We start from the raw sequence: 21,695 nt of genomic DNA on the forward strand, positions 1-21,695 counted from the left end.
CTGCATCGTTGCCTAGTGGCTGATGTCCACCCTATAGGATAATATGCGCTTTCCTAATTTCCCCACAAACTAGAGACCCTTAAAAACCTTGCAGAGGTGAAATAGAGGAAATGAGCCTCTGTGGTCTACTTTTTGGACCTCCTCTCTGGTTTCTTTTGGTTCCACATTGGTTCCTTAAGGGCATGAAGGAGGAAGGTCATCTGCAGAGCTGCCCTGGAGAACGGTTTCCTTTGCTGGCATCCACTTCGGGTCTGTCACCGAAGCATGGCACTCACTCCCTTTGCCCCTTGCCCCCTCCTCCATCAGCCAGCTCTGTGAGCAGACAGAGTCGCTGAGCCCAACTCAACCCTGAGAAGTTTCTGAAAGGTTATACCCTTGAAGCTCTCCACAGTGCAGGCAGCACGTGCTGAAGTTTACACAGACTCCCCGGACCTCTGAATAGAGAGACTAATTGTGGGGAAGCTGCCTTTCAGCACACAGGATGGGCTCTTCTCTGTGGGTTTTACTATCAAAAGGCTTTCAAACGTGCAGTGGAGCCATTGTTGAATATTTCACAATGAATTAAATACCATTTCTCTCCTCACAGCTGTTCCGTGTGAGTGAGTGGAGTGCTTTTTTTTTTTCCTGGCAGAAGACGTCTGCTGTATAAACCTAAGCACTGGGGTAATGAGATTATTTGTGTGCGAATTCTTTAGGAAAAGCATTTCTTTATTTTAAACTCAATGTGATGCAGGGCTGCCGCTCAGGAGATGGCAGGGAGAGCCTCGGAGAAGAATGCGATGGAAATGTCTGAGCAGAGCTGGGAACGGCAGGGGTGAGGGGCTCAGGGACCAGACCTCCAGCCTCTGTACATTCATCCACATTTCCCCAGGGCCGCCTGCATCTCCCAGACCTACTCGCTGGGCTATGGAGGCGGGAAATTCCATATATTTTTTTAGTAACAATTAATCACTTTTCCATCTGCCCTTTCAAAATTCCTTCCTGATCTCACAAGTTTTTAATGGCATTGAAGGAACCCTTGTTTTGCTCTCTACCTATTTTTATATCAAGGAGCATTTAAAAACTTTAAAGTGTAAAAGACACAAAGAAAACCGCTTTCTTGTAACAGTTGAGGGCGGTTTCCACAATTAGGACATATTTGACCTTACTGTTGCTAGAACATTAAGTGCTTCACGGAGTATCCACTCATCTTCCCTTGCTTGAATTACTTTTCCTCTTCAAATTTTTCATTGCCTTCCGTAGACATTAGCTTCAGGTAATCAGTGAATTGGAACTAAGTATAAAATTGATTAAGATTAAATACTAGCGTAGCCTTAACTCTTCTTAAAGTATCATCGGGGAGTTACCAGCGATTCTTTAGATCCATTGAAATCCAAGAAAAAGACAGAGGAAAAAAATGGGAAGAAGAGGGATTTAGATTAGCCACGGTGAAATTTAACTCTGAAATCTATTATTAAAGGACTTTGCAAATTGCCTCTCCCTTCAAATATCCTTCAGGATATTTCAGAAGTAGTTTAAGTAATTTTTGATTATCCTTCTGCTTCTATCACATAAGACAAAAATTTTGAACCTTTTGAGAGAAGTTCAAGGGAATGTTTCAGGATGCTATCAAGTGGGTAAGAGTAGGCCAGATAGGAAAGGAAGAGGACAGAGCGTTTGAAATGTAATTCTGAATTTCTCCCATTTTGATCCACTTCCCAAATTTCCCAAAGTCTATGGCAGGGTGGGCAGGTGGGAATGAATCATTCTTCCCCCCCTCTAATGGATGTGAAAGATCCGCTGGAAAGGCAAGAGCGAATCTATGCTGTTTCCATTGCTTTAAAACACCTAACCTTTTCCCTCTTCCTGGCTGTGTACCTGTACTTTGCCATGTGCGTATATACCAGGCTTTGTTTATTTTGTTGTAATAATCACTATAAAAATAATACATCTCTTTAAAGAAAATGTGTAAATTAAAGACTAGTCGGGAGGGGAGGGGGAGGCAGTTTAGTTCCATCACTAATGGTTAACACATTGAAGTCTCTTCCGTGGATATTTTCTCTGTGACCAGTTCACCTGGATATCACACAGGTATCTCAGTTACCACTGGGCTTATCTCTTACTCCTCTGCCTCTGTAGGAAGCCTGTCTTTACCCTCTACCCCAGGGTCACGTCCTCTACCAATCACCAGGCTGGAAAACGGGGAGTTATTATTCCACTCCCTGCTTTGTGCCTTAAGCCTTGTGTTGGTCAAGGCTCTTTTTGTCTGCAAGTGGCAGAAACCTGGCTCAACTGGCTTTATTTTATTTTATTTTTTAACTTTTTATTTTATGTTGGAGTAGAGTTGATTAACAATGTTGTGTTGGTTTCAGGTGTACAGCAAAGTGATTCAGTTATACATATACATGTAGCTATTCTTTTTCAAATTCTTTTCCCATTTAGGTTGCTACATAATGCTGAGCAGAGTTCCCTGTGTAATGCAGTAGGTCCCTGTTGGTTATCCATTTTAAATATAGCAGTGTGTACATGTCAGTCCCAAACTCCCTAACTATCCAATTTCAGAAGGGGATTTATTGAGTTATAGAACTAAGAGGTCCAGTAGAAGAGCCAGCCTGGGGAACTCTAGAAAATCAAATAATCTTGTCAATTCCCCTTTTCTCCTCCCGCTCCCCCCCTTCCCCCTCCTCCTCCCCCTCTTCCCCCTTTCTTCCTCCTTCCCTTCCTCCTTCCCTTCCTCCTTCTCCTCTTTCTTCAGCTCATGTCTTTGCTTTAGTAGAGGGGAGCTGGGAGGGGTCTCTTGCTGGAAGAAGAGGGGGAAACTCTCGGGAGAGAAAAACAGTAGATGACCAAGTCTGTCAACTTTATCTTCTAAATATCTCCTGAATTTATCCCATCTTCTCTCTTATTATTGTCAATACCTTGGTTCAGGTCCCAGTATCGGTGAGCTAATCCTTTATTGTTGAGGTCATCACACTGTGTTGCAGTCACGGATTTTTGTTTTCCCTGTTAGTCTACATGCACCTTGAGGGTAGGACTTTGTCCTTGTCATGTTCATAGGACGTGGCAGAGGGCCTGAAGTATCATAGGCACACAATTCAGGTCTGTTGGGTAAAGAGACCAGGGTTATTAAATTCATCTGTCAGGATGATTGTGAAAACTACCCAGGATTTTAAAATCAATTAAGTCGCTAAATTAATAAACAATGAACCCCCCCCCCCCCCACACACCCTTCAAAAGAAAATTCCAAGATTGTCCCAGAAGGCCCTTTGTGTTCCGGCTCTTCTCCTTCTAAGGTCAAGGGACTTTACCATTTATTCCTGTGTCCCCAGTACTTAGCCTAATACTTGCCACGGAGCGGAGGGTTGATCCGTATCCTGCTTGTCCAAACTCACCACAGCTTGTGGTGGGGTGGTTGGTGGCTTGGTAGTCAACTGGATCAGAAATAATTCAAAGTTTTGGACTGGTTTAGGGTCTAAGTTTACCTTGGTTAGAGCCCTTTTATTCTGTCCTTCATCAATCAGCACATACATATTGAGCTCTTATTCTGCATGGGATATTGGGCCACAAAGTAGGGTGGCACACTTGTCTTCAAGGAACATCAGCACAGCCTTGGTGGGGAGCTAAGGCAGACGCAGCTACTCCGGGCATTCGGGTGAGCCTGGGAGGAATGGGGGTGATAAGGACGGTATGTTTGCTGCAGACTCCAGGTAAGGAGACACCAACACAGCCGGGCTCCCCCAGGGCCTCTTTCCAAATTGAGTGAAAGGGAAGGTGGTGTGGGGGGAATTCATCCTGAGGTTCATTCATTTGTCCAAACTTGGTCAGCAGAACAGGACAGAGAGTTCAATTTGAAAAGGGCTTGTTTTACTGATGTTTAGAATAGTGGCCACTCTTGTTCTGCTTTATGTATCCTGGTTCCTTGTTAGTCTTTCCTGCGTTCCCCTCTGTTGATTTTCACCTCCCTGGCCCTAAGCTGCCTGCCTCCAGAGATGAGTTTATCCTCTACTCGGGCTTCCCAACCTGAGTGAAATGTTCCATTCCCTGGGTCTGCTGCCCCTCACTTCATTAGCCTTGCCGATGTTTATAAAGCCGGGAGATAATATTTTTAGGTTCCATTTGGAGTTTCCTGGGCAGCCTCTCTTTAAGCCACTTAGGAAGTTTAGAAAAGAAGGTCACAGCGATGTTAGATGTTTTTCCACTGAACTTTGGTTAAGCAAAGGGTCTTGGGTGATGTTCACAGACTCCACTGGGCAGACTTACTGGATGATTGGAACTTCTTTCTCTTTCTTTTATTCGTCTTGCTTCACCTCTGGAAAAGCAGAGTTGTTTTCTTCTTTTTTTTTCTTTTTTAAACAACTTTATTGAAATAAGCTTCATTGAGATATAATTCATTACACAATACAATTCACCCATTTAAAGTGTAAAATTTAAGGGTTTTTAATATATTCACGGTATCGTGCAATTATCACCATAATTTAATTCTAAAACATTTCTGTCCCTCCTAAAAGAAATCTCATACTCATTAGCAGTAAGTCCTATTCTCCCTCCTCCCTCCCCTCCACCACCCCCCCATGCCCTAGTAACCACTGGTCTAAGTTTGTCTTTTTAAATTTGCCCTTTCTGGGCTTCTCTTGTAAATGGAATCGTACCATATGGGAGCTTTAGTGACTGATTCTTTCACTATTTTCAAAGTTCATCCATGTTGCAGCATATATCAGTACTTCATTCTTTTTTAATCACTGAATACTCTTCTGTTATATGGATATGTCACAACTTACGTGTCCATCATTTGATGGACATTTGTTGGCACTTTGTATCTGTTAGAAATAATCCTGCTATGAGCATTCATGTGTAAGTTTTTGTGTGAACATGTTTTCATTTCTCTTGGATTTATGCCTAGAAGTGGAATTGCTGGGTTGTATGGTAACTCTATGTTTAACTATTTGTGGAACTGACAAACCATTTTCCAAAACTGGCTGCACCATTTTACATTCCCACCAGCAATATACAAGTGTTCCGATAATGACATATCCTCACCTGGACTTGTTATTGTCTGTCTTTTGGTTAGATCTCACAGCGGGTATGAAGTAGTATCTCACTGTGGTTTTGATTTGCGTTTCCTTAATGATTGATGATCTGCAGCACTTGTTCATATGCTTATTGGCCATTTGTATATCTTCTCTGGAGAAATGTCTATCCAAATCTTCGCCCGTTTTTTAATTGAGTTGTCTTTTTACTATTGAGTTCTTCATGTAGTTTGGACATAAGTTCCTTATCAGGTATGTATATATATATATGATTTGCAAATATTTTCTCCACTAGTATGAGCTGTCTTTTTACTTTCTTGATGTGATAATTTGCAGCATGAAAGTTTTTAGGTATGATTAGCCCAATTTATCTGTTTGTTTGTTTCATTTTGTTGTTGCCTGTGCTTTTGGTGTCATATCTAAGAAACCATTGCCTAATGCAAGATTATGAAGATTTATGCTTTCTTGTAAGAGTTTTATAGCTTTAGCTCTTAGGTTTAGATCTAGGATCACTTTGAGTTCATTTTTGTGCATAGTGTGAATAAGGGATCCGATTTTTTTCTTTTGCATATATATATCTTATTGTCCCAGCACTATTTGTTAAAAGATTTTTCTTGCCTCAATGTCTTGGCCCTCTTATAAATTTTAAATACGTAGGCCACCTATGTTTATGAACTGTCTTCTTAATCTATGGCATAAATAATAATTTGTAGGGCTTCCCTGGTGGTGCAGTGGTTAAGAATCCACCTGCCAATGCAGGGGACGCGGGTTCGATCTGTGGTCCGGGAAGATCCCACATGCCGCGGAGCAATTAAGCCCGTGCGCCACAACTACTGAGCCCGCGAGCCACAACTACTGAAGCCCACACAGCTAGAGCCCGTGCTCCGCAACAAGAGAAGCCACCACAATGAGAGGCCCGCGCACTACAAGGGAGAGTAGCCCCCACTCACCACAATCAGAGAAAGCCCATGCGCAGCAACGAAGACCCAACACAGCCAAAAATAAATAAATAAATAAAAAATAAAAATTTGTATTAAGTGGTTTTTTCAACATTGTTCACTATGATAAATCAGTATTTTTTTGGTTTATAGTGAACTTGGTGGGTTAGGATACCAGAGTTCTAAGTCTGGTTTGAAATGTGATTTTTTTGAACCTGAAAAATACCCCAAGTTGCCATTTATTGTTTATTTTGAGCCAGAGACTATCAAATATTTTACATATATTATCTTATGTAAATCTTACCAAAACATCCTGTGAGTTATTATTAGCTCCATTTCATAGATGAGGAAGCTGAGCTTTACATAGTTGGAGTAACTTGCCAAAAGTTACACTGTTAGTAAGTTATAGACCCCGAATTTGAGCTCAGGTCAGCCTGACTCTGTAGCCTAGTATTAAACACCGTGCTGGGACTTGAGCAAGTTATGTGAAGTAATAGTAACCAGGAATAAGAAACAGAAAGCAGCCACTATGTGTGCAATTTGTGAAGAATGCAAAATCTGAAAATCTAGTTATGCTAAATGATTATCAATTTCCACATCTCTAAATAGGAACATAACACCTTCCCCTGACCTCCTGTGTTACAGTTAAACCAAGACAAACGGTATTTAATTTTGAAGTTACTTAGTGTATTTTAACTCCAAGAAGGAAAAAAAAAAAATCAGCAGACTTTTTAAGAAAAAGTCATCGTGGTTTTATGAATTAATTGTATAAATCTCAACTTAATGCAAGTGTGTTTGCCAAGACATCGATATTTCTATTTCATCCTTTTGGTCTTATGTTTGATAAGTTTCTAACAAAGTTACTAACAGTTGCCTGGAGAACACCCTGAACTTACAGAGTTGACCATACAAAAGACTTTTAACCAAATTAATATGTTCAATTTGGGCATCTTGAAGGAATAACCACTGTGAAACCCAGGGAAGTAGAAACCTGTATTTCTACTGTATTACACCTGTATTTCTACTGTATTACACCTGTATTTCTACTATATTACACCTGTATTTCTACTGTATTACACCTGCAGTATTGGAGGTGTCAATACACAGAAGACCTGAAATCACCCCCACATCCTCTCCCCCATCTCTTTTCTCTTTCTCCCTTCTTTCCAGTGCTCATTTGCCTTTGGTGAAGAATTTGGGGTCTGTGACTTTACAACAGTGGAATGTCTCCCAGGATGTATTGTTTGTGTGTTTGTGATGCCACGTCCTACTTGTCATGAAGTCTCTACTGGAACGTGTTATTATAAAATCACAATAAACATATATAAGTGGGAAAAAACTATTAGAAATATGTGTTTTGTGACCAGCTGCTCTTATTGCTAATGCGTCCCCACATTTTCCTGCTGTAGCTGCAAGGAGATGGGAGGTCGACTGGAACGTTCTGGGTGCAGGAATCCTCTTGTCATTTTCCCTCGCCCCCGTTTCCCGCGGGAAGGGAGCTGACGCCATCCTCCACTTCCCCTTAATCCCCAATCCTGATCTCATTCCTCCCCTGGTTCATCCTTGAGTTCAGGCAGATGCATCACTGCGAGTCCTACTGTATCCTCCTCCCAATGACAGCTTCGCTTAATTCTATTTTGAGTGGAGATGGGTAGGAATTAATGCATGAATCGTCTTCTCTCCGCCGCACCGCGCCTTCCCTCCTTCTCCCCCTACACACACTTTCTTGGTGGGAAAATGATGACTCGGTTTGTGATATGTAAGTGATAAAAGGTCTAATAAGAAATCCAACAAATGAGGACAAAAGACTTGGCAGGAGAAAACCACATTTGAAAGTCCCCGAGTGATAGAGGAGAGTAATTCGGGACATAGGAATAATCTGAAAGAGTTGCACGAATGTGTGCCTTCAGTATTTTGCACAGCTGACTTGGATCAGAATCATGCAGACTAGGAAAGTCTCTATACCCTGGACAGAGGCTGTATGCTGAGGGCCAGGAGGCTTGCCCTCCTCTTGGACATTTCTCAGAGGTGCTGTGAGATGTTGATGGAAGTGACCTTCCAGGCTATAAGGTAGAACGTTGCTGTTATTTCAATCAGAGGAAAGGAACTGTGCTTACATTTAATTCTGAGGTTTGGCACATAAAGGACTTCAAATGACCCAAACTCTATGAAGACAGTGTGAAAGGGATGTCTCCTAGTTGCTCTTCTAAGGGACCCCATTTGCAGAATTACGTGGCCAGCTTACCCTGAAGTCATTGCTTAAATAACCTGCTAACTGGAATGTATTGACATGAACTATCAACACAGCTTCTCCCAACGGTCAATTCCAGGCTCTTCCTGCTCCAAATAAGAGGTTCCTTGTGTGTTTTGATTTGTCTATATTGTGCTTTTTAATATTGCTCCAAACCACAATTGGATTTAGAAAGCAGCTATTGCTATCACACATAATATATGCTATTTTCTAAGACCTTAATAATATTGTGTTTACCCATTGTACTTAATTCTTGTACCCAATAGCTTCATGACAGTAGTCATATTTACAATACATATTTCTTTCCTTATGTTCCTATTCTTTGATTAAAGTGCATTGATTATATACATCTGATAGTTCTATTTGATTAATGCTTTGGCATTCACACCTCCATTCATTTCCAATCATTCTTGTCTTTCTACCATGTTTTCTATTTATCTTTGTTGTTAGCCGTTTATTTCTGCCATGTAGTTTATTTGATCTGTCCTTGATAAATTAACAGGTGGGATTTTTACACTCTCGATGCTCAGTGGCTACTTTGTAGTCATACCAAGTGGTACGTTGAGGAAAAAGATCGCTATAAAAATGCAGATCGATTTGCCTTCATTTATTATCCTACTTTATACAAATCTTAGATGTCTTGGTGAGTCTTCCTTAAGGCAAGACCTGAGGATGGAGGCGCACTGTGGTAAAGGCAAGTAATAAAGAGCTTATTGCCAGCCAGAATCTAATTTTACAGCTTTCAATCCATTATGATCGTTATAAAGTGGGCATTCCACTTTAGCAAGTAGGAGGCTTGCCAGGACAAAGTGGCTGCCAAAGGAATGGCAGTGTTTTCTCCCTTGGTCTTAGGTTGGAGCTTCTGTACTCGCTGATATGATTATTCATTGCTGTAAGATCATGGAATCTTCCTCTGTGTCCTTATCCCCTTGCTTTCTCTCTCTCTATAGAAGGTACCCTCAAATATTAGAAAAACACATCTTTCTAAATGTTGAGATTGTGATGGTAAAATAACAAGGGAAGAACTGACCCCAAATGGCATTGTGCATGGAAGTGAATTTATGCAAGAACCATCAGGGAGTGACTATAAGGCTTTATGTTTTAGGGATGGGAATCATTCAGTGACTTTGGCTGTTTTTAAATGTTTGTGGATTTGGCAGAGTTCAAAATCTGTTTTGCCAAGTGCTTTAATTTTTTTTTTCCGCTAATTTTGAGGTCCATGAGTATTACATGGGAAACTTAAATTGTATACGGGATTACTTTATAATTTAGCCATCCATTCATCTGTATAGGACATTTGAGAAGATTGGTGACTCTTCTTAAAAACACTTAGAAGGAAAGGTTGGTATGGTCTGATGATTAAATGAGCTACAAACCTCAAAGACTGGAGTTGATTTGAAAAGTTAAGCTCTAGAACTATTAAACAGATTTAGAAAAGGGCTGGTCTCCTTTCATTTTATTATTAAAAAAATTTTTGTGTCTGAAACGCGTGTATGTGTGTGTATGAGATTGGACAATTTCAAACGGGGAGAACCATGTCATAAGGTAATAATGCCCTTTTCTAAACACGCAGGGCCATCTATAGTGAAGCTGGAAGTGGGCCTGATTTTGCCATCTCAGATCACTTTAAAAAAAAAATTTATTTATTTGGTCGTGCTGGTTCTTAGTTGTGGCAGGTGTGCTCCTTAGTTGTGGCTCGCAGGCTCCTTAGTTGCTGCATGTGAACTCTTGGTTGCGGCATGCATGTGGGATCTAGTCCCTGACCAGGGATCGAACCCAGGCCCCCTGCATTGGGAGCGTGAGTCTTAACCACTGTGCCACCAGGGAAGTCCCTCAGATCACTTTTAATATCAAATGGTTGTTTTAGTCACTCCTCCATTTCTTCATGATTTCATTCACTTATTCGTTTATTCAGTTATCTATTCTTTCAACATTTATTAAGCATTTACGATGTCACCAGGTCCAAGTCACTGTGTTTTAAGCTGGAAATTAAAATTTGAGTAGAATATGACTCCTGACCTGGAAGGGCTGAGATTATTTTAAGCCAGGTAGTAACTGCTCAGTCAGAAGCCCGTGGGCACTGACTTGAAGTCAGTTTTTTGTGAGAGTGCAAAGGAGGAAGTGCCTGATTTTATCCCAAAGACCCAGGAGACCTTCAGGGGGGTGGGGGTAGGGTGGGCGGGGTAGGTGTGATGTTTGCTGCTGTTTCCTGATGGATGAGTGGGACGGGTGGACCAGGGCTTTCCAGAAAGGGAAAGGCCTGTAAAAGTACACAAAACAGTGAAACACTAGGGCATGTTCAAGGGATTCCAACAAGTCCAGGACTGTTGGAGAGCAGGGGAAGAAGGTGAAACCGGTCTGAGAGATGGGCGGGGGCCAATTTGGGCCACTTGGCCCATGCTTGGATTCCATCTGGTTAGCCCTCCAGAGTCCTTGAAGGAATTTGTTATTTCTACATCACGTTAAAAAAAAAAATGGGTTGAGATGTTCTCTCGTATCTCTGCTTTCCTATATAGTATCTTTCTGAGAAGCTTGTGCTTCTGTTTCACGCAGGTCTGGGCGGATGTCTTGGCTGTATCCTCCCAAGACTCCTTGACTTCCATGGAAAGTCCTTCGGAAACGCTCCACTGCTGGGGTAGCACTTCCAGACTGCGATGTGGGTGGATTCCCACCAAAGGTTTTGCAGAAGTGTTGCCTTCCCAAATCATTTATTTATTTATTTATTTTTGGCTGTGCCGCGGGGCATGTGGGATCTTAGTTCCCCGACCCAGGGATTGAACCCTGAGCCCCCTGAAGTGGAAGTGGAAGTGCGGAGTCTTAACCACTGGACTGCCGGGGAAGTCCCTTATTTTCAACATAATATAACATTTGTCTCTTTCTTTAAGCTGAGGATAACTCAAGCCTGAGCTCTGGATGAATGTGGAGCCTGAACAAACCCGGCAATACCGATGCGGTGGCTTTTCAGAGGCCTGCGATCTGCGATGGGGGGACAGTAGGAGAAGTGGAACATTAGCTTGTCTATCTCTAGGCGCTTTGCAGAGGCTCTGGATGGAGGAAAGCTAATCAGGAGACCTGCATGGGGAGAGAGGCGTGTTATTTAATTAGCTTTACAATGGGCTGACTTGAAGGCACGTGGTGGTTTTAATAGAGGCAGATAGATGTCCTTTTTTGCAGGGCTAATTGTTGGGAAAAAGCAGGGTCTTTGTTCCGGCCCAGCATGAGGGCTCTGATCTCTTGGAGCCCAGGGCTGCCCCTGCCTATAATTTTAGACAGAGCTATTCAAGGCTGCCCTGTAGAGAAAAGAAGAACAAGAACAGTATTGTGTATGCAGGATCTGTGCCCAAACCTCCCCAAAGTCACTAGGAAAAAAAAAAAAAGAGAGAGAGAGAGAGAGTAAGAGGACCCAGCCATGTGCATTTTAGAGTATTTCCCCATCACTTATTTGCTATGTTTGTTGGAAAGGGCAAAGCCATGCTTTAATCAACTTGGAGCTGAGGTGGGGTGACTTAACTAAACACTTTCAGAAATCCAATTAAGTCCACTTTCCCAGTGATATGGCATTAATCTTGCCAAATGGAGCAGGCAACTTGCAAGGAGAGTCTGTGTGTTCCATGCTGCCAGTCTTCATGGCCAGATGCCAGGCATTGGCGATGCCAGAGTATGAATGATGTAGCGGAGGCCCCTAAATAGCAAAATCTGTGTTGCTGACCGGCAGCACGAGGGGCAGGGTGGGCTCTCTTCCCTTAGGGTTCAGCTGGTCGGCACAGGTAGTGGCCCAGCAAGTAAAACACTTCATCTGAATGCCAGGAGGCAAGTCCAAGCTCAGAGGGGGGCAGCTACATGGGCCCAGAATTCTGTAGCTAAAAATGCATGGGTCCGGCACAATTAGAGATGGTTAGAGGTTCAGGTTTACAGCACGAGTTAAGTTGTTAGGAAACCTCTAGCTGTCAGAAACAGAGGGGATAACGTAAGAAAAGACTTCTGTGAAGTGACTGCAACCGTGTGTGGGGGGGGGGGGGTGGGGTGCTAGTTTGGGGAACGCTTCAAGCAGCAAGACACAAGGTAAGTACTGGACAGTGTGTGTAAGATTCTGCTAAGTTAGTGATCAGCTCGGAAGCCAAATAGTGAGGCCGTTTGCTTGGGATCTTAGTTTGCTCAGTTTGTATGAAATCATTGAATGGGTATCAAACGTACAACCCAGAGTGGGGAGAACCCAGTACTGGACGGAGTCCTAGAGGGTGTATCTTCCTCTCTGCCCTGCTAGTGTGTGATGTAGCTGTGACCATATGTTTAGAACTTCCATAACCATATTTCATGTCTATAGAATGGGAATCAACTCCCTTTCATCCAAGGGGCCTGGTGTCCGGATCTGTATAATTTACATACTCAGTCTTAAAACTATCTTTATTATTATGTCATGACTTTCATGGGACCACCATGTCCTCATCTCTTGGTGAGAACACTATCTACCACAGCTTGGATTAACTTCCATCAGAAGTTTATGGTCACCAAATCCAAAGTCACGATTCCGATTTTTTAAATTATTAATAGCGGCGAAGCAGTGTCAAGTGCTCATTCTGCGTTAGACATGGTGCAAATGGCGTGGCTCAAATTCATTCCATCCTCAGACCAGCTCTGTGAGCTGGGCACTATGATCAGCTCCATTTTACAGATGAAGAAACTGAGGCTTTCTGAGGCCAAGGGACCGACGACTGGAGAGGGGCCAAGCTGACTCAAACTCTTGTCCATCTGCGGCCAAAGCTTGTGCTCTTAACCGCTCTACCCCACTGCCTCCTCAGTTCTTTTAGAGTTTAAGGGCATTCCTTGTAGTTAGGAAACCAAAGCCTGATAGTTGATCTGGCCAAAAAATGGGTGCCTTGGAAGCAGGGACATTTATTTGGAATTGTCTCCTTATCTCCACACCTCTCCATTCCATTCAATTAAAAAAATACTCTCCGGGAGAGAAAATGTTAGCTCAATAGAAACGGGGAGTATATGTCGATGCTGGGCCTTTCCTGGATCTGGAATGGTGGTTGCCAGCCATCTGGTCTCTTTCAAGGTTGTGGAGTTCCCTGAAAGAAAAGTCCATGATCTTTTTGATTTTTCAAAATTCTGAACATTATTTAGAATTTTTAATTCCTGGAAAGGGACCTCTCCTGGGAACCTGCCACAAGAGAGCCGCTTGCCGTTTGCGCTTCCCTCCCACACTCTGCTGCCAGCTCCCCAACCAGCTGGACCTTCCTCCTCCCTCCTCCCCTCCCCTCCCCTCCCCTCCCCAGCGGGTCCCTGGTGGTGCTTGCTTCCACCCAAGGCCTTTGTGTGATGAAGTCTTTCAAGATGGTCTCCCTGTCTGGGGAAAACACATGTTTCTGATCAATCTGATGAAATACATTTCCATTAAGAAATAACTTCTCTGTTTTCTACTTTCTTCCTTCTCCACCTTACCTATCATTACCCATCATCTCGAGCCCTGGAGGCTTGAAAGGACTTCCCCAGCCCGACTGATTACATGGCGCCTTCTTGCACGTCACATATGCTTGATTTGCTTCTCTCCTCTTCACCAATGTGAAGGGAGAAAGGTTTTCGTTGTACAGGAGCCAATCCAGATAGATGAGATGTGAGCGGGGGTCTCTTCCACCATCCGCTACATTCCGACACCTTCATAAGGGGTGATGCAATGTGCCTCGTGAGCCCAGCTGTCTTCTTGTAAATTAAAGACGGCTTCATCTCTTTGGCCCTGGAGAACAGAGAATTAAATGGGAGCTGTAATCCCGGAGAAGTTGGCATATCCCTTCTTGAGATTGTTTTTCAACTGTCGTTGTTCTATCAGTGGCATATTTGGGGCTCAGTACATTCTAAATATGAATAATTACTCAGGACACCCTAGAGTTGTTTTTACGGATTTATGTTCCTGCATATTTATGAAACTTAGATTCTGTGCACATTCTTTTTCGGGACAGTACACATACAAAAAGAGATTTGAAACAGCAAGGGGCTTTAAAAAGTGCTCTGCATCCCACTTCCTCTGTTACTAGATTTAGCATCAACAAACGGAGCATTCGTATAAATTCATTATGAGGCAGTGATGTCGTGCATTGGAGGATGCTGAAGGCCAGGGAGGGATAGATGTCTGAGTGAGATATTTGTAGATGACAGCTTCAAAGTATGTTAATATTTCTTGGCTAGTAAGACGTTCTCAGTGTGACACATTTCATTTTTTCTTGGGTCGATTACGTGTAACTAGCTCAGAGAAAGTGACGTAAAATGATGTGTGTCTCTGATTCTCTTCACAGCTTAGTGGCAATGGTGGACCCTAACCAAACCCATTACTTCCTTGGCTTCCATGGTTTAAAATCAGCCTGCGTTTCCCTCGCAACATTTCCATTATGCATCAGCAGATATAGCAAATTAAGTGCAGGGAGGTGTCGTCTGCTATGGCCCAGCCGGCCAGAGCGGTTAGGCCTTCTTTGTGTGTCTTTGTGCCGCCTGCTAGGTGGTAGCAGCTCATCTGACTTTCCCTCCCCTCCCCTCTCCCATCATCTCTCAACATATCCCCTTTCTCACTGGAGAGGATGCCTCCAGCATGGCCAAACAATTAAAAAAAAAATGCATTGCTTCTGGGGACTTGACAAGTTATAGTAAACTTGAGAAGGTGGAGGGGATTTGTAACAGGCACTCGACTCCCTGTAAAGTGTCTAACTATTCTTCCTCACAAAGATGGAGAAAATTGGGTTCATTTCATGTATTCTCTTATCTTACAAACAATGGATATAGCGATTCTACATCTTACCTTCATGATAATCAGTGAAATAAAAGATTCAGGTTAAAGTTCAGAAGCTCCTGAAGCCTGCTTCTGACAATACGAACAGTATGCTGCGTAAAAGTTCAGACTGATGACAAGACGACTGGTTTGCTTTGTGGTAAGCCAAATGCCATTTTTCACAAACAGCTATACCTGTATATACTCAGATGAAAAATAAAATGAATATGGTGACCTTAACAACATTTTCCTTTAAGGGCATGAGGGACAGGTGATGAGAACAGCAGAGTAAAACTTTACAGAGACCTTTTCAGTTGGAAAAGAGTCACCTGGTTATCTCTTTAGTCTTAAACTTTGGGCAACTTTGAGTCTCACATTACGCCAAAAAAAAAAAAAAAAAAAAAAAAAAGACTGATATTTGAGTTCAAGATCTGTATTTGGAATTTTAGGAAGTTATCGGTTCATTAATTAAATAATCAGCATAATTTATTGAGCTCCTACTGTTTTGAGCTGAGCACTGGAGGTGATGACAGAAACTAATCACTGCCTTGAGGGAGTGTAGGAGGCGGAAGTGCGTATTCAAATATTCCCTTGGGATGTGCCTGGGCTGTTGGACCCAAGCACCTTGGGGCACCTTGTGGGTGTGGGGAGGAAAATTCTTTGCATACAGAAAATGTCCATGTTGGGGAAATACTGAGAAATACCCTCTGTGTTTGGTGTAGATTTTCAGCTTGACCTTCCCTTGCATCTTCTGTGGTCACCTCCTTTCACCTCCATTCTGCTCTGAATCCTTTGCAACTCTTCCAGCTTGAGGACCTCCTGTTGATTTGTTTGACTGTCATCCCTTGACTGTTGGCCACGCAAGTCAATGAAATTGACTCTGTGAAGGCACTGGATCCGTGCCCAGGCCTCAGTTTCATTTTGGAATCTTGGAGATTTAAGTCCCAGAATGACAAGGACATAGAATCCCTGGTGACTCTACCTTCTCGTGTCCCCCCTCACCGCCCATCCTTCCACTGTTCTCAGCAAAGTTCCCCTGTACTGCTTCCTCCTGTACTATCTTTCCTTTTTCTCTTAGAGCTATTTCTTCTTCTCGTACAATCTGCTTCCTCTGCCTAACTTCCAGCATCTAGAACTGGATGGAGAAACTCTCCACTCCATCCCCGCTCCGTCATCTCTAGGGTGGTAAATGCTCCTCCTTTGGGGCAATGGACTTGGCATTTCAAAATGAAAGGGGGAAAAGAAAGGGGAAGATTCCACAATAAAATGATCTTAAGATTGAGACCACAACTGCAAAGAACATCTGTTTTGAAATCTGGTGTTGCTTTTGTAACCCAAGAGAAAAGCAGGGTAAGATCAGAGGAAGGCCTTAGGCTTCCACCAGAAGAAACCACCTGCCGCGTGGGGAAGGAGCCGGGATCCTGTCCTCCTGGGGTTCGGAGCTCCCTGCCAGGAGCCTGGTTCTCTGCTTCCACCCTGTTATTAAAGAATATTGGGTCTCCTGCCATGTGTGCTAATGCCATCGTCCCTCTACCTCCTCCAGAGGCCAATTTAGGACAACTTACACTGGAATTCATACTACATGATCCCAGAGGCTCCAGCGTAGCCTGCATTCTGCATGACCCAGGCCCAGGAGGGAGCAAAAAATCCTGGGAAGTGTGCTCCGTTCGCTTCAAGGAAGCCAGCTGGCCATGGTGTGGAGGGAGCCTCCGGACCCTGCAGCCTTGATCGGCAGCTCCTCACCTCCTTCCGTGTGAGCAGAGCCGGAGCTGCTTCAAGAGGGGTACGTGCTGTCTGAACGGGTGGATTTTCAGATGTCGCTTGGTCTGTGGATGAGGCCCATGCATCCCACATTGCTGGGGCTGCAGATGCAGCTGAATGGTTCATAATTACAGTCTAAAGAAACTGCAGACAGCAACAGAGCCAGCCCAGGCCCCTTCTCTCCTCACAGCCCATGCCAAGCTGTCACCCACAGGGAATGCTAGTGTGGTTATCCTGCAGCGCGCTTGCCCAAAGACAGCACGTCCAGGGCAGAGGAGACTTGTAGATTTCTAGAAATTGAGGCTGATCATCTATCTGTTCCTGTGTGCACTGTATCCTGCTTCCTTTCTCAAAAGTGTCTGGGAACAGACCAAGCTGAACTGCAGTGACTTCCCCTGCAGTGTGGTATCTGTAAACCCAAGGAGATGCCCGGAGAGAGGATCAGGGGATCCCATTCTAGAACTGACACTGTCTTTTTCAGGCTGTGTGGCCTTGGGCAGAATGACTTACTCTCTCACAGTCATTTTTTTCCTCTGGAAATAAGAGGGCTGACCTTGACTATCTCTGAGTCTCCATCTAACTCTAACATGTGACAAAGCCAAGACCTAAGATTTTGTCACCACAAACGCGATCTTCCTTCTGAATTTGAAATACAACTTTTCGGTGACTCTTAAATAAAAGTCTGCAGTTTTCTCTCCTAACCAGGTAGTGCTGGAATTTCTCAACTGAGGCGAAGCTGGGCAGGTTCCCAAATCAGGAACTGAGGGGAGGGGCTTGGAGAGATTTTTTTCAATTAGATATGATCGTTCCCCGTATCTCTCCATAAGACAGTTCAGGTGAATAGGGGGTCCACGTTACTCTGTAAAGGAGATGACCATGCAGAAGATTTTTATGTGGTTCCTCCTATAGCCTATGGTCTACTGGCTCCTAATAGCAGTAACAGTGATTTTTTTTTTTTAATAAATAGGTGCTCTTTTTTTAAAAAAATTAATTAATTAATTAATTTTTTTGGCTGTGTTGGGTCTTCATTTCTGTGCGAGGGCTTTCTCTAGTTGTGGCAAGCGGGGGCCACTCTTCATCGAGGTGCGCGGGCCTCTCACTATCGCGGCCTCTCTTGTTGCGGAGCACAGGCTCCAGACGCGCAGGCTCAGTAGTTGTGGCTCACGGGCCCAGTTGCTCCGCGGCACGTGGGATCCTCCCAGACCAGGGCTCGAACCCGTGTCCCCTGCATTAGCAGGCAGATTCTCAACCACTGCGCCACCAGGGAAGCCCCAGTAACAGTGATTTAACTTTGAGCTCCTCTTCTGACCTAGACACTGTGCTAAATGCTTTGCATGCACTATCTCATTTAATCCTCCAAAGGACCCTACTTTAAGCAGGGAGGGACTGAGGTTTAGGATTATTTAAATGACTTCTGTGTAGTACTTCAGCTGCCTAGTGGGTAGAGCTGGAATTTGAATCTGAGCCTTATTCCAGAGCCTACGCTACTCACGCTCATCTTGGTTTTATCCTGGAGAACTTTCCCAGGGCAAAGAGGCCCCCGGTCCTCCGCTCTCCCCGCCCACCCTCTCCTCCCTGGCTTCCCTCCTTACTTATCGCTCATTGTTTATTGTACCTTCTAAACAATAGTTAATGAGTCTATATTACACGGTCGGGGAGAGCCAGGGGTGATTTTATTCCCTGAAACAGAGATGAGGTTGTGACACAAAAAGGTTAAGTGGCTTTGGTGAGGTCACAGAGCCAGCCTGCAGTCGGGCGACAGCAGCTTCGATCCCCCACTTGGGTTCCTGAACTGACCCTAAGGCCTTTTGGCATCAGAGTTTAATTAAGAGAGTTCTTTTCATTTTCTCCAATTTTCCATTTTATGGCAGCTCCATAACTTAGGTAGATATCTAAGCCCCAGGCATCTTTCTCCCCCCCAGGGTGCTTTTCAGTGACTCAACTTATCACACAGAAGCCACTTGCTTTAGAGTTAAGCTTTAGAAGCCTGTTTCTGTGTGCGATGGGGGACTGCTGCTTTTTTTCTCAGAGAAAAATAACCACAAATGCAAAGCGGGCAGGTTGTTAATCGAGGACTTTTTTTTTTCTTTTCTTTTCAATCTTACATTTAAGCCAGTAAATCAACATCTGTGAGTCATAAACTTGCTCTGGATCAGCCGTTAGTGGTCTGAATGTTTTTGCACCTACCTCTAATAAAGCATATTTTAGCTCAAAACTCAGAGATTCTTCGGCTCGTTGACGGTCAAGATGTGGGAAATAGAAAAGTAACTTATTCTAGCACGCTTCTGGAGGAGGAGAGTCTGTCTTTCAGGATTGTTTATAATTAGGTGTATTTTTATATTTCTTTTTTACTGAGGTCGGAGCAGGAGTTGAGGGAGGAGCATAAAAGAGAAAGTTTATGTTTTTTACACACTCTGTGTTTTTGAGGGAATTCTTATAAAAATGTGACTGTTTTCTTGATGTCATTAACGTCTAACTTCACACCCCTGTCCCTCAACTCCTGCTGTCTTCTTTTAACCCCTTTGACATGAGGCTTCTAGTTTAAGGAATTTCAGCCCTTGCTGGGTGTGATTCCCAAGTCTTGGGAATATTTGAAAATACAATTCTGGTTTCTCCCAAGTACCGGAGGAGCAGACTGATGCATTACCAGCAAAAACAAAAAGTTGTCCCTTTGTTGATTTTTCTTGAGTGCCTTAAAAATTAGACATAGTCTTGAAACAACGTGCCCAAGGGGATGGCAGGCAAAGCTCTGCTGATCTTGTCTTGTTAGTGGGGAAACTGAGGCGCAAATGAAACCCAGCGCACAGGCGTGCTGGGGAACAGAGCTTCTGGTCGGCCAAGGCCAGACCTAGAGGCAGAGCGGCTGACATTGTTTAGCTCATTTTCACAAGCGCTGGCATATCAAACTCACTTAACCTTTGAATTGGAAAGCGATGGTAGCAAAGTAAAAGCCCCTAGTGACCAGGAAGGTGATAGCTCACCATTCAACACATGTTGATTGAGCATCTGCAATGTGTCAGGCACCCGGCAGGGCACTGTTTTTTTAGGATACGGTAAGATAGAAATATCATCTAAAGTTCACAGGAACATTTAGAAAAACCTACTTGTGTCCTAGAGAGAATAAAAACTTCATTGATCAAAACTGATCAGAGTACTCAAGTGGGATCATTGCAGGCCTGATCAGATCATTAATATCCCAAATATGTAAAAATACTTTAACTTGTCCATATTAAGTGCTCCTTGTTTCCACCAGATCCGAGGTTAGATGCATAACTTCTGATAACATCAATACTCACAATTGGCCTCCTGCAGGAGTAACTTTCCTGGAAGTCTGTGGTAGCCTCTGGCTATCTTCCAAACCCCACTCCCTGATTTGCACAGTCAAACCTTTCAAGCTTCTGTGCTTCAGGACGGGGTTAGAAAGGATGATTGACAAGTTGAGCTGTCATCATTGAAGAACTGAAGGAATAAATTCCCCCATTGCTGAAGTGGACAGTGTTTTCGGATTCATCATGGCGGGCCTAGTTTGGGGGTGAGGGAGGCAGCAGCCGTATTTAGGCTAGCCTGGGAAAGAAAGCTGAGAAACGACTGAGGGAGAGAGACAGGACTTGCTCCGAGGAAGCTGCGTTTGAAATAGAGCACTCACACCTGGATTAAAAAAAAAAATACCAGCATTTCCTTAACATAACATCAATAAAACAAAACTCCCCAAAGCAACTCCTGATTTGCACAGTTCTTTTGCTGATGTATTCACAGCGGGTAAGGCAGGATTGGTTCACGATCCTTTTCTTTGCTGCTCATTTGAATGTGTAAATGCACAATTGATTCATGCGTTGTTTCCCTCAGCTTTTCCCAGGATCAGACGGGTCTGTTCTTGTCATCTGGGGGCCAGCACTGTTTTCTGATACCTTTTGGAAACACAGCTGGATGACAACATTCCTTCGACAATTAGGATTATCACATACAAATACTTCCCTCTGGTCACTAGAAGACTAGTGTAATCTGCAGTTTGAACCAGGAGCCTGAGATTTGAGATTTATCTCCTGTTCTTGGCTCCTTCCCTCCTTGGCTGTGGGAAACCTGTAAGTTACTAATACTTCAAGGGGACAGAACTGGAATTAGATGAAGGTAAGCAGGTGTGTTAAAACTTATCAGAGCTTGAGGTTACAGTTACAGCCAAGTGGTGGGAGCTCAACATATGCTTAGAAATCAGGAAACAGTATTAAAAATAGCTTTCTCTGAGGTTGTTCAGAAAGATTTATGTTTTTTAAAAAATTTTATTTACTTTATTTTTGGCTGCGTTGGGTCTTCGTTGCTGCGCAGGGGCTTTTCTCTGGTTGCGGCGAGCAGGGCCTACTCTTCATCGCGGTGCACGGGCTTCTCATTGCGATGGCTTCTCTTGTTGCGGAGCACAGACTCTAGGCTTGTGGGCTTCAGTAGTTGTGGCACGCGGGCTCAGTAGTCGTGGCTCGCAGGCTCTAGAGCGCAGGCTCAGTAGTTGTGGCGCACGGGCTTAGTTGCTCAGCAGCATGTGGGATCTTCCCGGACCAGGGCTCGAACCCGTGTCCCCTGCATTGGCAGGCGATTCCTAACCACTGCGCCACCAGGGAAGCCCCAGAAAAATTTATGTTTAATCTTTTAGTTCATCAGAGATAGCTATCAGTGCCTGGCTCCAGCTATACACACGTGTCTAGGGTTGCACCTCTATGTCTGCTGCTTGATTTGTTAACTCAGACCCACTCTCTCCATTTATGATAACCAGTGTGCCAGTGGCAAACCATTAATTATGCAGGATCATGTTATGGTGTCTGAAGTGTCTGAGCTTCCCAAATGGAAAAGGGGTCTGTGTACTGGGATTCTGTCATGGCTGCGAATGACGTACTCCAGAAATTCGAAACCACAGAGCCTGTGCATCACATTCTTGATGGTGGTGATAGGAGGGTTGTCAGTTTTATCTAGCAGAGGAGAATCTGTGAAAG

At 43.7% G+C, this 21,695-nt stretch overlaps 1 protein-coding gene across 1 annotated transcript in view; it reads left to right on the top strand.

Moving 5' to 3' along the window:
• The window catches only part of ETS1 (ETS proto-oncogene 1, transcription factor), a 129,174-nt gene that overhangs the window by 39,043 nt on the left and 68,436 nt on the right, over positions 1–21,695 (top strand). The gene's annotated exons all lie outside the window — the stretch shown is intronic.

This window comes from Balaenoptera ricei, chromosome 8, assembly GCF_028023285.1.
Source record: "Balaenoptera ricei isolate mBalRic1 chromosome 8, mBalRic1.hap2, whole genome shotgun sequence".
Classification (NCBI taxonomy): domain Eukaryota; kingdom Metazoa; phylum Chordata; class Mammalia; order Artiodactyla; family Balaenopteridae; genus Balaenoptera; species Balaenoptera ricei.